A 17,161-nucleotide genomic window follows, 5' to 3' on the forward strand; every position below is an offset into this window, starting at 1 on the left:
GGGTAGCAGGTGGTGTCTGTTGGATGTTAGGTGGATTAACTGGAGACCCCCCCAATGCTGTAAAGCCTCCCCATGACCAGAGATGGTTTTTGTATGGCACCCAGGGTTATGGTTTGCAGCATATCATCCAGATCATCAGTGAAGTCCAGGACAGTCTACTGGCCAGTAGGCATGGGTTTATCCTCGGCAATGAGATAGACAAATGGTAGTGGCGATCTCTGTTAGATGTTGACATGAGTAATCAGGTTGGCGTTCAAGGTTTCGGACGTGGCACTTTTAGTTCAATTGATGAGTAGTGCATCTGTTAGGCAAGGGTATTGATGCAAAATGTCACTGTATTTCCATTACAAATGACGGTATCTCTGCATTGTTCTCTCAAGCACTGTGTGCATACTCTGAGAGGATGGGCCCTGTCCTATTGGATAGATTACAAACACTGACAATCACCCCATTTCATCGTGATTAGAGTTGGTTATCTGCAGAGTGTCACCTGTCATGTAACTCAGGCCCATGCCATTGTATGTGTACATGCCTCCACTGATTACCCACTTTTGGGTCCTGGGACATGTGTTAGTGCCACACAATGATGCTACCCAGATCATATATTCATTCTCACATGCCTACAACACATGGATTAGTTGTGACCATATCCAATGGTGCTACTTGTTGCTTTGTTATTGAAAGCTATAGGTCAGGCATCACCCCACAGGTACTAGTGCTGGAAATAGTGTCAAGTACCTACCTATGATTCCCATATTACTAGGCCCATCCAATTTCTTTTCTTGAGAATCAGGGTGTGAGAAAACAGGGTGTATTGCAGAGGCCCCCTAATTATTTGCCCCCATTTTTCACTTTTTGCTGGTGTTTTCCTGACTGATGGTGCCCTGGGTAGTGCTAACCAGTCCCAGGCCCTGTGCTCTGTATAAAATGAGTATGCAAATTAAGCTAATTATAATTGCCTACCTACCTATAAGTCCCTAGTATATGGGAGGCATGTAGGTATGGGGACCCCAGCATATATGGTGTACCCATCAGTGCACTGCTGAGTTGCCCAGTGTACTTTTAAAGGCAGGCCTCTCTTGCTGGCTGCTTTTAAAATAAAGTTATATGCAAATCCGTCTTTGTAATTAAAAGTACTTCTAAAGTATTACATTTCCTTATTTTTACATATAAGCCACCCCTAAGGTGTGCCCTATCTGTCCCTGGGCTGGTTGCCTTGTAACAATAAGCTGGGACTTTAGAAAACTTTTTTATAAGCCCTGGTGAGGTAAAATAGCCAAAAAAAATTTCCCCTCATTGTAGTGAATGGCTTCCATAGGCTAGAATGGGGAGACTTCATTTTAATTTATAAAGTCCCCTTAAGTGTCATATAGCTCAAGTTTGGTATCAAATTAATTGTTATAATAAATCCCACAACTTACAATTGTTTGATTTAATATAAATTGTTCAGGCAAAGAGTTTTAAACTCTACCCAAAAAGTTGGCAACTTCAGCCCTGCAGTGCTCTGCTCTGATTGGCCAGCCTCTGGCCGCCTGGCGAAGAGGAAGGGCTGCCAAATTGGTCTTCAAAGGCAGGGAAGGACATTTGGAGTAGCCCAGCACCTCCCTCACAAACTGCAACAGCAGACAATTTGGTGCACTCTTGATGAGATTAGGAGAGGGCAGGAGAAGGGTGTGTTTAAGATTTTTAGCCACACCGGTGGGTGGGCTCAGCCAGATGTATCCTCCAAAAATCAGTTTCAGCCATTATGGATTTTTGAGGAATGTTGCTCCCTGGGATCGATTTTTGCCACACTTCCCAGGAAGTGGTCATCACAGGGGAAAGGACCTGAATCTGATTGGAGAACCAGGACCCCCTTGTTTTTCACCCAGGAGCAAGTATAAAACTGGCAAACCTGTACCCACTCCTCAGTTTCCTACCAGATCGCTACAAGGAAGAACTACAGGAGAAGAAGAACTGCCCTGCTGGCCCTTTGACCTGCACCTGGACACTGCACTCTGGAGGACTGCACCAGCTGCACACTTGGGCTTCACCACAAGAAGGACTTTGCCTGGGTTCAACTGGTTCAAGGAGGGACTCCCTGTTTGCTACAGGGAAAAAAATGCTAACCAGAGTCCCCTGCACCAACTCCTGAAGAAAATGACCAGCTGACCACTGTCCAGTGGCCAAAGTGGAGTTTGTGCCAGGTGCATTCTGGGGGTTGTAGTCTGCACCCTCAAAGAGCACCTCAGAGCTTCTGGAACCTTGGGGTGAGCTGTGGACCTCAAAAGAACCTTAAAGGAACATCTTGGAAAAGATCCAGTAGTTTGGAGAAGTTTGGAGAACTTTTTGAGAAAAGCTCCAGAAAGGGACCTCCTGCTGCGGCAACTCTAGCCGGCTTGCCTCAACCGCAACCCAGCCTGACTTGCAGGTGCATCCCGGTAAAGCAAACCTCTGAAAAAGTGACTAAGTCTGACCGTAGAAAGTTGATCGGGACCTCACAGGCAGTTTATCCGAAGAGGGCTCCAAGGACGTCGGATCAAGATTCAGGTTTGCCCGGTCGAAGGATTTTCATCTCGAAAAAACGAGTAAGTCCAAAAGTACAAATCTCCATGGACGGCTCCGGCGATGCGTATCCGAGGAAGAGTTCCAGGAGGTCGGATTGGACTGGGGACTTGGTCCCGCTGAAGAAAATCTTCAAGAAAACGACTAAGGCCCATATTTATACTTTTTTAGCGCTGCATTTTCGTCATTTTTTTACACCAAATTGGTGCAAACTTACAAAATACAGTTGTATTTTGTAAGTTTGTGCCACTTTTGCATCAAAAAATGACACAAATGCGGCGCTAAAATAGTATAAATATGGCCTAAGTCTGAAGGTAAACCTTTGACCGAGGCCTCCAGCAGGCTGTAGCCGAGCAGGGCTCCATCGCAGTCAGCCTTAAGTTTTGACTTTGCCCCGGTTGAGGTGTGATCAGAAGACCAGATTGGTGCTATTAGTTTCTAAGCGCTAAAAAGCATTAATTCTCTAAAAATTAATATCTCTGGTTCCCTTTATCCAATTTTATTCGTTTTGGTGTCATTTTAAATCTAAAATTGTTTCCTATTTTCATAAATTGGTTTAGGATTTTTAAACTGTTTCCTGTGTTTTATTTAATTACCATTGTGTGATATTTTAATGCTTTACGCTTTATCTCCTAAGTTAAGGCTTGTCGCTCGTTGCCAAGCTACCAAGGGTTGAGCTGGGTTTAATTTATTGAGACCTAACTGGACCTAAGTGGAGATTAGTGGCCTATTGCTAAATGTAGGTACTTACCTGACCTTACCAATAACCCATTTTCCAACACAGGGTCAGATTAAAATCAGAGGGAGGTCTAAACTGGGAGTAAATCAATGGTCCCTTGCATCTAGAATCAATCACGGTCTGCATATTTCAGTCACCCTGCCCAAGCCAGATCATGTAGTTTTCATTAGGACCTTAATAAACAGATCCCTAGTCTAGGAATGACAATAGTATCCTATTTATATTGTCACAATAATGTACTTTTTTCACATGCAAGCACAATACCTTACAGTTCCTTAGGGTATAATAGCCCAAAACCTGAAAAAGGCATCCAAATTACCTTGTTCTAGGTAATGCATGCCAAGACGATAAATCCATTCCAATATTGGTAAACATCGCCATCTTTAATCCTTCAAAATAATAGTGTGCAGACAAAATCATCCAATGAAAGGGAATGGTGCACGTACATCAGAAGACATGGACAACATCCATATAAACATTTTGTCAGAGAGGGTCAAACTAGAGTACAGGCAAATGAAAATGATATTCTACCTTCACAAATATATAGTTTAGGCCTATTTGGACGGGGTAACATAACTGTGACAGAAACTGAGGAAAGAGCAGTACCTTAATGAGGAGCTCAATATGGCTCCAAGGGAAGCAATGGAGGGAGATGGAACCTGTAGTCATACCCTGCAGAGATAGTAACAGACAGAATGCAAGCTAGTCAAGTATATCCCCAATCTAAAGAAGGTAGAGGATAGTGTCCAAACCCCACGGGTGTAGTAGTCACTTACTTTGTCAAGGGTACCTGCTCAGTAGTCCAGCCTAATGTTCCCTCCAAGCCCTGAATGTTAAAATTCAATGCCACTGTGGAGACTTAAAAATGCCTAGCCAGTGTGTTCCGATAAGGACATGCCCCCTGTGGTGAGTCCATGTGTGTGTCATGTCCCATATAGCATGGACGGGGACGGGTCAAGCAAAAACATGAATAAGAGACAAAATGTAATTGCTTTGGTGAGTAAAAGAAAATAAAAAAATCAATCTTCAAGCAAAGTCTTTAATCATTATGCAGTTTAGGCCTGGTTGCCTTGGCAAAGGCCGAACTGTAAACCCAAATACACTCTGGCAAAAAAGATTCTACCAGCTCCTCACTGTAGGAGACTACAACTTCAATGGATGCCATATGGGCCTGGTTGGGTCATGGCAGCCATCCTGATCTAACAGCAGTCCCTAAGCCTACAGCCCACCAGCAAGAAGATAGAATGGAAGAATGTCTAGTAGCCTTAACATTTGAGCAGGACAGGGAACATTTGTGTGAGACAGTCATTGACATTCATGCTCTGGCCTATGCAGCAGTTTTTTTAAATTATTTTGCCATGATTGAGCACCCTGTGGTGAGTAGAAGGGAGGCACTGCATCAGTAACAGCGGACAACAGAGCAGAGCCACATGCAAGGTGGAGTACTGTCTGGCTAGCTGTGCAGAAAACTGCAGCCCTCTGCTCCTGGTTCTAATGACTCAGCAGAGTTACAAAGTGAGAAGGGTTGAGTCATTTAGTGCTGGTCTCTTGCTTGTTCTTCCGTGGTCAAAGGACCCTTGTCCTGTACAGGAGGGTGGGACCATTCCGAGAGGGCAGAGCAGGTGACCTTAACTTTCAAACAGGCCCCAGGGAACAACATAGTATATTTCTGGAATTCTTGAAGCCACACACAGAAACACACACAGCAAAGTTGCAAGAAGGCTGAATATCGTGGCAAGTCCATGCACTGCTCAGAAAGCAGCATGTGAATGGACAAATGTATTTAATCCCACCCTGCACTTTTAACTCACCCAAACTTCTAAAATGGGCCTAATGTTGGCAGAGACATATATATATATTCACCGAAGAAATAAAAGTTACAGGTACATTACAGTTAAGTTCACGTTTTACTCATACAAAACCATAGAAATTCAGCAGTCAAAGATATACTTATAGTTATACTTATGTTAGGAAACTATAGCTTGTTGCCCAAAGTTGCTTTCCGGCAGGAGTTATAGTTTTTTCAGATAAGTATAACTATAAGTAAGACTATTAATTTCTATGGTTTTGTATGGATAAAACGTCATCCTAACTATAATGTCCCTATAACCTTTGTTTTTTTTCAGTGAATGTCTATGTTTTTTTAATGCACATGTTAAAATTTGTGTCAGTTGCGGCAAACCGATCAGGTTCCTTGTTTTTCTCCATGATCCGAGGAGGATCTGAGAAGGATCCTCGAATCTGTGGATCGACCAAAACAAATAGGGCAATTTTTTGCCCATGAGCCATCCCTAAGGGACCCCTCCATGTGTCATATGAATTCAGGATACCTGTATCCTCACCCCTTATATGTTTTTACACTCTTTGTTTCCCACCCCCCAGGCAATGCAAGAAACAAACTGTCAGCTGCAACTTTTCTTTCAGGTTGCGGACAGCCAATCAGGGTCTTGCTTTTCCTTCGAGTCCGAGGAGGATTGGAGGAGGATCCAAGGAGGATCAGCGTCCCTATATATACAGATTTGGCTTTCATTTAATAACTAGAAAACTACTTAACGGATTCACACCAAATCACAAAAAGGTGTCTTTCTGGACCAAGTACTAGCTTTCTGCCAAATTAGCTGAAAATATGTCCAGTGATTCCTCCACTATTCCTGTTCAAAATCCCTATGGAAATTAACATGGAGAAAACGTGATTTGGGCCCCCCCCTTTTTCTCAACTCCTGCTTGACCAATCACCCTATAACTTTTCAGACAGCTGCCAACGTGAGTGTGAAACTTTTGGAGAACATTTCGTGAAGATTCATCAACCGACGCCAAAGATATAGACAAGTAAAAAAATGCTTTTTTCTACAGAAACTAGGTCCTAACTATAACTACCTGTTGGTGACCACCACTAGGCAATATATATATATATATATATTTGTATATATATATATATATATATATATATATATATATATATATATATGTATCGTCAGTGACATCACTGATGACATCTCATCTGACATCACTGATGACATCATCCACTGAGTATAAGTGGTTGTGTCGATGTGTGAATGGGTGTGTGAGTGGCTCTATGGATGAATGAGTGGTTGAATCATTTGCTGTATGGGAGACAGACTGGATGTGTAAGTTGCTGTATGGGTGAGCAAGTGACTGTGTGAGCAGCTGCATTTAATTTTGTTAGTGGGTCTTTGGGTGGCTGCATGTGTGAGAGAGTGGGTATCAGAGTGCCTGTCTGGGTAAGTGAATTTGTGTCACTGTATTGGTGAGTGACTTGGTGAGTCAGTTACTGTATGTGTGAGTCAGTGAGTGTTTGAATGGATGTAAGTATAACTGAGTGGGCGTGTCAGTGAGTGTATAGGAGAGTCAGGGGCAGTGTGAGCGCCTGTATCCTAAACTAAGTGGCTGTGTCAGTTTTTATATAGGATACAGAGTAGACATGTGAAAACGCGTGTTGGTCAGTGAGTGGCTGCATGGGTGACTGAGTGTGTATGTGAGTCCCTGTTCATGTGAGTGAGTTGGTGTGTGAATCCTTTTATAGTTGAGTGATTGCGTGTGTAAGTGACTGTACTGATGACTCAATGACTGTATGGGTGTGTGTGGAAGATTTAGTGCTTCTACAGCTGATTGACTGGATGTGTCACTAGATGAGTGATCTATTAATGGGTTGCTTGAGTTATTGTATGGGTGTATGAATGGATGTGTCAGTGGGTGTGTGGGTGTATGAGTGAGTGTGAAAGTAACTGTATGAGTCTGTCAATAACTCAGTTAGTACTGTATGGGAGAGTGAGTGGTGGTGTCCATGGCTGTTTGACTAAATGAATGTCGGTATATCACTACTTGTAAGCATCTCTGAATAAGTATCTGAGTAGATATGTGTGTATGGGTATGCAAGAGCTTGTATGAGTGGGTGTATGACTATTTGTGTGGATGATGTCATCAGTGATGTCATGAATGATCTCATATGAGATGTCATGAATGATGTCATCAGTGATGTCACTGACCATGTCGTGAGTGATGTAATATGTGAGGTCATAAGCAGTGCATTACGGGAGCACAAGTTATAGTTAGCTCAAGTAACTGTAACTGCTGAATTTCTATGGTTTTGTGCGAGTAAATTCAGTACCTAACTATAACGTCCATGTAACCTTTGGCTTTTTCAGTGAATTTCTAAGGTTTGTTTTATTCTATTTCCTAACTATATTGTCCCTGTAACCTGTGTTTTTTCAGTGAATTTGTAGGATTTTTAAATTCTATTTAGTAACTATAAAATCCCTGTAACCTTTGTTTTTTTTCACTGAATTTCTAAGGTTTATTTAATTCTATTTCCTAACCATAGCATCCCTGTAACCTTTGTTTTTTTCAGTGAATTTCTTTTTATTCCATTTCCTCACTTTAATGTCCCTTTAACCTTTTGTATTTTTATGGAACTTCTAAGGTTTATTTAAATGTATTTTAAAACTACAACTTGTGTATAATGTTTGGGTTTTTTGGGTAATTATAATTTTTTCTCATACATACTTGGATATTAACCCCAGCTGTCTGGGGAAAAAAAAGTGTTAGGAATCTTTTCATTAAGCTCACTGCCATAATGAAATACAGTTTTTTTTATTTTTATTTTCTTCAGAAAATGTATTGGAAACTTGGGCAAAACTTAAATGCAATACTTTTGCATTACAAAAGCACAACAGTGTGCAATATCAGCTAGATTGAAGAAAAACCTTGTGAAAAATGTTTAGCAACAGTGGTTTTTGACCTGAAAAAAGAAGTCATTGACATTTTTAACTTTTGCAACCACAAGATTATGGCAGGTGCTGCAGGATTTTACCACTAGACCTAATTGGAGTCACAGTTCCACAAAAATTGTAATGTAAGTTTTGCATTCTATTGTAAATAAATAAAATATGTTTGTGAGTTGTAAATATGTGGAGTCTTCTGTTTATATGGGAAAGAATGAGGTGCACAATGGATTTTTTTTTGTGAAAAAGAAATTCTTCCGAATCTGCGGATTCGAACCTGGGATTTATTTCGGTCACATGATCGGAACGGAAACCATGGAGCTTCGTCGCTCTGCTTCTATGGAACCGCAGATGGTGCTGCGGTTCGAAAATAAATTTAAAAAATAATAATAATATTACAATGCTGCTTCAGAACTGTGTAAATATTGAATAAAGTATAAAACAGTATCAGTAACACTTTTATAAGAAGGGCTGGGCCTCTTCAGTTCAATTTGCAACACTGTACAGGGTTTGTGTAAAACCTTGTTCTATCAAAAACTACAAAAAACGGTTCTTGTTAGAACCACCACTGAATCAAACAAAGATCTCTCTTTGAGTCCTTATTACTAATCACTATTTCCATACCTGTGTGAGTGCATATATAACTTTTCATTTCCATGTATAAGTTATTTTTATCGGTTTCTGTCTAGGTGTCTCAATCTATCTATAATTGTGTTCCTCGGTGTGTTAGTGTGTGTGTAAATCTGATCCTGGGCATGTCAATGTTTATGATATTGTCTAACTGTATGTTTGAATGAAAACATTACTATATAACTGGCTCTGTTAGTTTCTGCATTAGTGTCTGCCTGGGTCTCTCAGTAAATGCATCAGAGTGTATCTCTGTGTTAGTGTGTGTATTAATGTGCCTTTGGGTGTATTAATCTATACATCAGTGTGCATCTGAGTGTGTCAGTGTATGCAGTCATCTGGGCCTGGGCTTGTCAGTGCATGCATCATTTTGCATTTGGATGTGTCAGTGTATCCAGTAGTATCTGTATGGCTGTATCAGTGATTGCATACGTCTGTACATGTCTGTATTAGTATATGCATGTGTCAGCACATGCATCAGTGTGTGCTTGTGTGTGGCAGTTTATACATCAGTGTACTCCTAGGTGTGTGAGTGTCACTCTATCAATCTCTCTCTCCCTGGGCGACTCAGTGTATACATCACTGTACCTCTGAATGGTTCTCTGAATACATCAGTGTCCACTTGGCTGCATCACTGCATGCACCAATATGTGCCTGGATCTGTCAGTAGATGCATAATTGCATCCCTGGATGTATCAGTATATGTAAGAGAGTGTATCTGGATGTATTACTGTATACATCGGTGTGTGCCTGCTCTCTGTCTATAGATAAGAGTGTATCTCTGTGTCCCACTACATGCATTACTGTATACCTAAGTGTCTCAGTGTTTACATCAGTGTATCCCTGGATGTGTCAGTGTATACATCACTGTCACCTACCTATTATAGTGTATGCAATATAGTGTACCTGGGTGTCTCATTCAATTAATCAGTTCTACCTGGTTGTCTCAGTGCATGCAACAGTGCATGCTAGGGTGTATCACTCTACTCATTAGTACGAGTCTGAGGATGTTATTCTATATAACACATTGTGTGTAGGTGTGTCAGTGTACAGATCAGTGTTTGCCCCAGTGTGTCAGTGTAGGCACCAGTGCGTACCTGATTGTGTTATTGAATCTATCAGTGTGATCCCTGGTGCATGACTTGGTATATTAGTATCTGCACTGATGAATACACAAGTGATTTTATTACTATTTCACTAGATACGAGACTGACTGTATCTTTTCCTTATTAGCTATATAAGTACCATAGGTTGTAGTAGAGTGCATAGATATGTGGGTGTAGGCCTCTACAACCTTTCATCTCACTCACTAAAACTCAGAACAACATGTTTCATATTTTAATAAAAATACACTCTCTTCTATAGTCTACATGCATCTCATTTAAAGGGTGGCTTTTCCCACAACACACAGTACAAACTTAAACACATTTTCTAATGTCAAGTGTACTTAAACATAAAACTGTAGACCTATGCTCACAATTAGTACCCTTAACCATATTTAAACCACAATTTATATAACTAAGGATCGATATTATCAATAATCAAAACTATATATTACATTTAGTTAATTACGTCCTAAATACATCTCTTACTGGTGCTTATGTTCTTCAATTCTCTGTGTCTACATCAATATACAAATGGTTGTTAATGTCTCTAAATGAGTATGTCACCCTTTATATTTGTATTATTTTCTATCCCCTTATAAGTATACATTAGACAGTATACATATACCTTAACATACCAAGTGCACTTTTAACACAATAAAAATTAAAAACATTGTTTTCTATAGACACAGCAACCTCCTCTTAAGCCTACATACATCATATCTGACCCCTTCTACAGCAAAATACAATTCAACCTGCTCTCATCCAATCATTCTTCTTATTTTTTCAAGTAGTATACTTCCCTCATATCAATGTCTAACCTATAGTGAAATAACCACTATCATTTCTCAATAGATGTGTGACTCTCTGCATGAATTCAATACTGCATTTATGTATACCCATTTCTGTATAGACAAACACATTACAGTTTTAGAACTCAGTGTAAATTGTTAACCATTAAATTACTCATTAGTGCAGTCTCCATACTAGCTCCAGCATACATGAGGAATCTCTTTAATTTACTGATAGAAACTGGAAACATTAATGAAACCCCTTAACCAAGTTCAGCGGAATACCTTTCTTTTATAATGTATTACTTGTATAATTCCTTTACATAAATTACAAACCAAGTATTTATATCTTTTATAGCATTTTAAACACACTGATCCCCTTCTTCAACCTAATAATAATTTATTAATATGCTAACACTTTCTAAAATAAAGTACATTTCACTACACATACCTGAAGATTTTCTTTCTTGTGCTCTATGTTAATCTTTCAGTATAAGTTAGAATTTATTCTCCATGAACAAATCTCAATAAACCAACTACAAGAATGGAAGTCCACTCTCACAGCAGGCAACTAGTAATGGCAACCTCTTTAACTCTCCTTTCAAGGTTACTGAGTCAGTAAACCAATCACAATATCTCTTTCATTAATACAGTGTTCTACAACTTCACTCTGGTTTGTATAGTTAACCTTTTGCAGTGCTCCTGAAAAGTTAGCCAATCAGATATGAGTTTTGCCAGCTCCGCGGATCCACCGCGGTGCTCATCGCGGCCCCGCTGTGTAAATTCACAGGTGAATCAGCGGATCCACATGGAAGTTTGGAAACGATTATTTAATCTTATAAAAAAACACATCATTATAAACACTTCTGTTAGAACACAAAACCAAAGCATAACAGTAAATAATCATTATGAATCATAACTGCCTCTGTGTATATGGTAAAACAAAGTCACATTCTAGTCTTTTTTCTATTCCCTTTCCCATCATGCTCCTCTAGCTCCGTTACCATGGTTACACAGTCTGCAACATTCTGTTGTACCAGATCATAAATTCATAACAGTTTCGTACTAAAGCATGCATAGTTTCAAGCCACATTTAGCGGGTTTGGTTGAATCTTTCAGAGTAAACATACCACAGCTATTTTTACTGTTTTCCAGTTTTTCTAAACCCAATCTAACATTTACTTACAATTCACATAACCTCACAATTTACCTTCCCCCCAAAAATATTTACAACAGCCAATGGAATCACTTCTTCCAGACTGTACCTACTATCCTCAATTTCAACTGATTTTCATTTCATTCCAGCCCAATTCAGCTTCAGCCATCTCCTGTGTGCTTCTCCAGATTACCTCCAAGATGCTCAGAGTGTGGTTTGTGGGTCACAGCTTTGTGTTTTGGGCCAGAGAAAGTGCAAAAAGAAATGGTATTGACAGGGCCCTAGTTTTTCTAATGTGGGTATTACTTTGATTGGCCAGAGAGGGTTAAAGTGGCATCAATTAGTTCCTTTGGTTGAAACTATTGAGGATTGCCAACACCCAGACCTTATGATTGTACACTGTAGTCACAATGACCTAGGTGTATTCACAGGAGTTGGTTTGGAAATCCTAATGAAAGAAACTTTTGGAAAATGAATGACACTCTTCCCACGTACTGTCTTGTTTTTTCAAACATTTGTCAAAGGCACAAGTGGAACTGGTCAACTCAATTCTGCCCCAAAATAGAGAAATCCAGGAAACCCAGGAAACATGTCAATAAAACTGTTTCTGCATTCCTCAGGGACCATAACATTATATCTATCCACCACAACAACTTACCATTTGATATAGAGGGGTATATACAGAAATGATGGAGTTCACCTAACAGAAAAAGGCAACAAACTTTTCCTACATAACTTGATAGACTGTATCCTCTATCGTGTGTAGAAATCACCTACGCATCGTAAACACAAAGGTTCTTTTCTGAGCCAATCTAGTGCCCTTATACATATATATTCATATTTATGTACTTCTTTTTTCCAAATCTTGCTCAGATCCAAGAATGGCTCTGCGGCTCTAGTAAAAGGAAAAAAAAACACTTTTTTGGATGCAAGGGTGGGTGTGAGAGTGTCTCTCTGAGAGTGAGTGTGAGAGTGAGTGTGAGTCTGTGTAGGTGTGAGACTGATTGCAACAATGTCTGCCTGGATGTCAGACTGAGTGTGAGAGTAGCTGTCTGTGCGTGAGGGTGAGTATCAGACTGCATCTCTGGGTTTGACTCTACATGTCAGAGTCTCTATGTTACTGTAAGAATGAACGTGAGAGTCTGTGTCTGGGTGTGAGAGGGAGTGTGACAGTGTCTGTCTGGATGCGAGGGTGCATGTCAGAATGTCTCTCTGAGTGGGAGAGTAGGTACAAGAACGTCTGTGTACATGTGACAGTGGATGTAACAGCATCTCTGTAGGTGGGAGAGTGGATGTGACTGTGCATGCCTGCATCTCAGACTGGGTGTGAGAGTGCCTTTCTGTGGGTAATACTGAATGCGAGAGTGTCTCTATTAGGATTAACTCTTTTTTTTTATGTTTTCCAAGCTCTGCCGATCCATCCCTGGATTCACACTGGGCTGTGCTCAGCCTCGCGGGTGGATCCGCGGACTTTAGGAAGCGTAAAAAAAAAATCTGCATTTCAAAGGCATTTTTTGTCCCATCACCACAACTGTATCACTCCATGGGGTCAGGGAACCTGTACCCTGACCCCATCAACTCATTTGCCCACCAGATTTCAGTCCCAGGGACCATTTACTGGGAAAAGAAAATGGCAGGCGCAACATTTCTCTCAGGTTGCGGACAGCCAATCAGATTCTTCCTGTGGCGCGTGTCTCCGTGAATCGACCTATGGCGGATCGACGGAGGATCCGCGTCCCTATATATCTAGATTTTTTGGCCTTAAATTTCTCAAAAACTACTGAACGGACTTGCACTAAATCACAAGTGTGATCTGCGGAACAGAATCTAGGTTCGTGCCAAAGTTGGTGTAATTCCACTCAGCGGTTTGGGCTGTAGGTGTGCCTACAGGTCAAATGGAAAAATGAATGGGGAAAATACATTTTGGGATCTCCCCTTTTTCTCAGACCCCGCTTAACAGATCACCATGAAACTTTCAAGACAGAAGTTGATCTTAGTAAAGTATAAGTTTTAAAACTGTCATAATTTCATGATGATTCATGATGATTCGTCAAGTGGTGCCAAAGTTATAGGCACAACAAAAAATGCTCTTTCTATAGAAACTAGGTGCTAAATATAACTACCTACTGGTATTTAAATAAACGCAAATGTGTATATGTGGGTGTGTTTGCATATGTATAGTTACTTAAAAGGCCAAAGGTTACAGAGACGTTATAGTTAGGTTCTGAATTTACTCACACAAAACCATAGAAATTCAGCAGTTATAGTTATGGTTAGCTGAAATAACTATAACTCATCCCTAAGGTAACTACAACTCGCGCCCCCGCCATCCACAGTTATCTCATCAATAATTTTACTGCCAATATTACATTGATATTATCAATGATGTTATAAATGATGTGATGAGTGATGTAATATCTGGGGTAATTAGCAGTACATGATGTGGGTGCAAGTTATAGTTACCTTATAGCATGAGTTATAGTTACTTCAGCTATTCATAACTATAACTGCTGAATTTCTATGGTTTTGTGTGAGTAAATTCAGAACCTAACTAAAATGTTCCTGTAACCTTTGTTTTTTTCACCAAATGTTTACGATTTTTTTACGTTAAGTAATATTTAGTTACTTTACGTTAATCCATCCACCGCCGCACACTGCCAAAGGCCATGCACAATGGTGGTTGTTTGCAGGGCCTGCCCTGTGGCCAGGCCTTGCGCCCTATCCCCTATAACCACCAGTGAGTGGGTGCATGATTGTCTGAGTGGGTCTGTGAGTGAGTGTGAGTGTACAAGTGGGTCTGTGTGTGGGCCAATGAGTGTCTGAATGTGTCTGTGAGTTGATTCATGAGTTTCTAGTGGTTCTGTGAGTGGGTGCATCAGTGCCTGACTGGATCTGTTAAAATGGCAGCATTCATATCCTCATGAATGCACATAGAGTGAGGCTCTGACATCACCAGGAGATGCTCCTGCATTAATCTGTACACACAGGTCCACTAGAAACACGGGCTCTCTGAGATATCATCACGGATACACGCCTCATTGACAGGGCAAAAAAGAAATTGGAAGAGCGAGTCAAAAAGACAGGGGTTGTGGGGAGTGGAAAAATGAAGGGTGAGGAGGAGCAAAACCCAGACAATTTAGTATTTGGCAACCCTAACATTGGGCAGCACTGGTTGCAGGCTCCTGAGAAAACTCTCCGGCCCCTGTCCCTATGTTTATCTGTAATAGAAAAAAAAAAAATAATAATAATAATAATAATATAGTAGTTCAATTAATTCTACAAATTCAGCTCTGATTGTTTACTTTACTTAAAGCCAGGCTCTGCTGTTTTAGCTGTCACCCGTGTAATTCTAGCTCCTGCCCTTTAAGTATGCGATTCTAGTCCCTGTTGGGGTTTTGCTACACACATCCATATTTCCACAAAACTTGCCTGGTTGCAGTAACACAACCTGGTAAACAAGACCCCAAGGGCCTTATTTATACTTTTTGGTGCAAAACTGAACTAAGGCAGTTTTGCCCCAAAAAGTTTTGCACCGGCTTGCACCATTTTTTAGCACCAGCTGGGCACCATATTTATGGAATGGTGCAAGCCAGTGCAAAGGGTAGGCTAGCTTTAAAAAAAATGACGTTAGGCAGTTTTGAGTCAAAATAAATTATTCTGACCAGATTAGCATCATTTGTTGACGCTAAGGGGCGTATTTATACTCTGTTTGCACTGAATTAGCGTCATTTTTTTTTTACTCTAATTCCGTGCAAAACTAACTCCATATTTATACTTTGGTGCTAGACCCGTCTAGCACCAAATTTATGGAGTTAAAGTCATTTTTGGGAAGTGGAAACCTACCTTGCCTTAATGAGATGCAAGGTAGACGTTCCCGTGCAAAAAAATGACTTGTGTATGGCCCCTGATATACATAGCAGTATTTCTGGTACACAGAAGTATGTTCCCAGTGTGCCTAGTTGCTTATATACAGCAGTATTTCACAAGCCCCAGTGCATGTTCCCTGTTACAGAGAAGTGCTTCTGGTACACAGAAGTATTTTCCCACTGTGCCTTGTTGCTGATCTACAGAAATGTTTTTTCTCCGTCTCTTTTCGCCTTTCTGCTTACTTGTTGGTATACAGAAGTGCTGTCCACCCTCACCCTAGAGCATAGGTCTTCAAACTGGGGGGCGGGCCCCCCTAGGGGGGCCTAAAGTGATCCCGGTGGGCGGCAGACCCTGGCTAAAATAAGCATGATACAGATAACAGGCCATTGTTTTCAGCAGAAGCATGTTATTGCATTTTTAAAAAGGTAACCGTACTTAAATGCAATGTTTAAATGGGTCTAGACATATTTAAACATTGTCATCCTTATAAAATAATTGTAGAAAATTCTGAAGGGGTGCCCAGTGATTTATATTTTTCAACTGGGGGGGGGGGGCGGCATTAAAAAGTTTGGAGCCACTGCCCTAGAGCTGGTATACCCCTTTAGTTATTAGTGTGCCTCTTTATGCCTCGGGCCTGGTACACAGCATTGCCCCCTCTGTGTCTGGTTGGTAAACATCAGCAGCACGCTGCTCTGTGACTCCTCCCGAGTACACACCAGCTCATCCTTTCCATTGTGATTAGTACACAGAGTCCCTTCTCTACGTCGGGTACACAGCAGCCCTTGCTCTGTGCCAGGTACACGCCCCCCTCCTACCCTGTCCCCCACAAAAAAAATTGCTAACAGCACCACCCACACCGCCCCACTACCCTTCGATGCCTGGTATCAGGTACACATCAGCCTCCCACTCTGTCCCTGGTACACATAGTTCCTCCTCTCCCGGGTGTAAAGTACACGGCAGCTCCACTCCCGGTCCTAGGTACACAGCAGTTGTTTCCCCCGCCCACTGTGCCGGGTGCCTGTACACAGCAATTACCCCATCTGTGCCTGCCTCTAGTGCATAGTAATATCCCCCCTTGTCTGGTTAGTACTCAGAGGTCCCCCTCCCCTTTTCATTGATCAGACAGGTAGGAAGGGAGTAATTAAAGCCTTTAGCCCATCTGCAGCTTCGGGCCTACACCTCACCGAGGACGGTGTGACTGAGAGGGAAAGAGTGGAATTAAAGGCTCACCTGCTTCGGGAGGACAGAAAACATCCCACCCCGAGGGCTACCGACAGGACGGCCCTGCCTTGAAGTTGCCGGCCTAGTTCGTGGCCTGGTTCCACTTTTGTTTCTATGTAGTTGTGATCCCGGAGCTACAGTTTGCATGCAACATTTCTTGAGCGCGCGCGATATTTAAACAGATGCGTTGCAGAAACTCTGGCAGGTAAAGACATCTGTAGTAAATCACACATGCTTGAGACAGGGGTCGTATCCTGATGCATTTTTCTAGGCTGCTACAACCCAGAAGGCATACTTGCACTTCTTTTTGACGTCTTCTGCGCGTACATTAACACGAAATAGCTTTAAGGTAATGCATGTTTTGCTGACAG

This window comes from Pleurodeles waltl, chromosome 5 (genome assembly GCF_031143425.1).
Source record: "Pleurodeles waltl isolate 20211129_DDA chromosome 5, aPleWal1.hap1.20221129, whole genome shotgun sequence".
NCBI lineage: Eukaryota > Metazoa > Chordata > Amphibia > Caudata > Salamandridae > Pleurodeles > Pleurodeles waltl.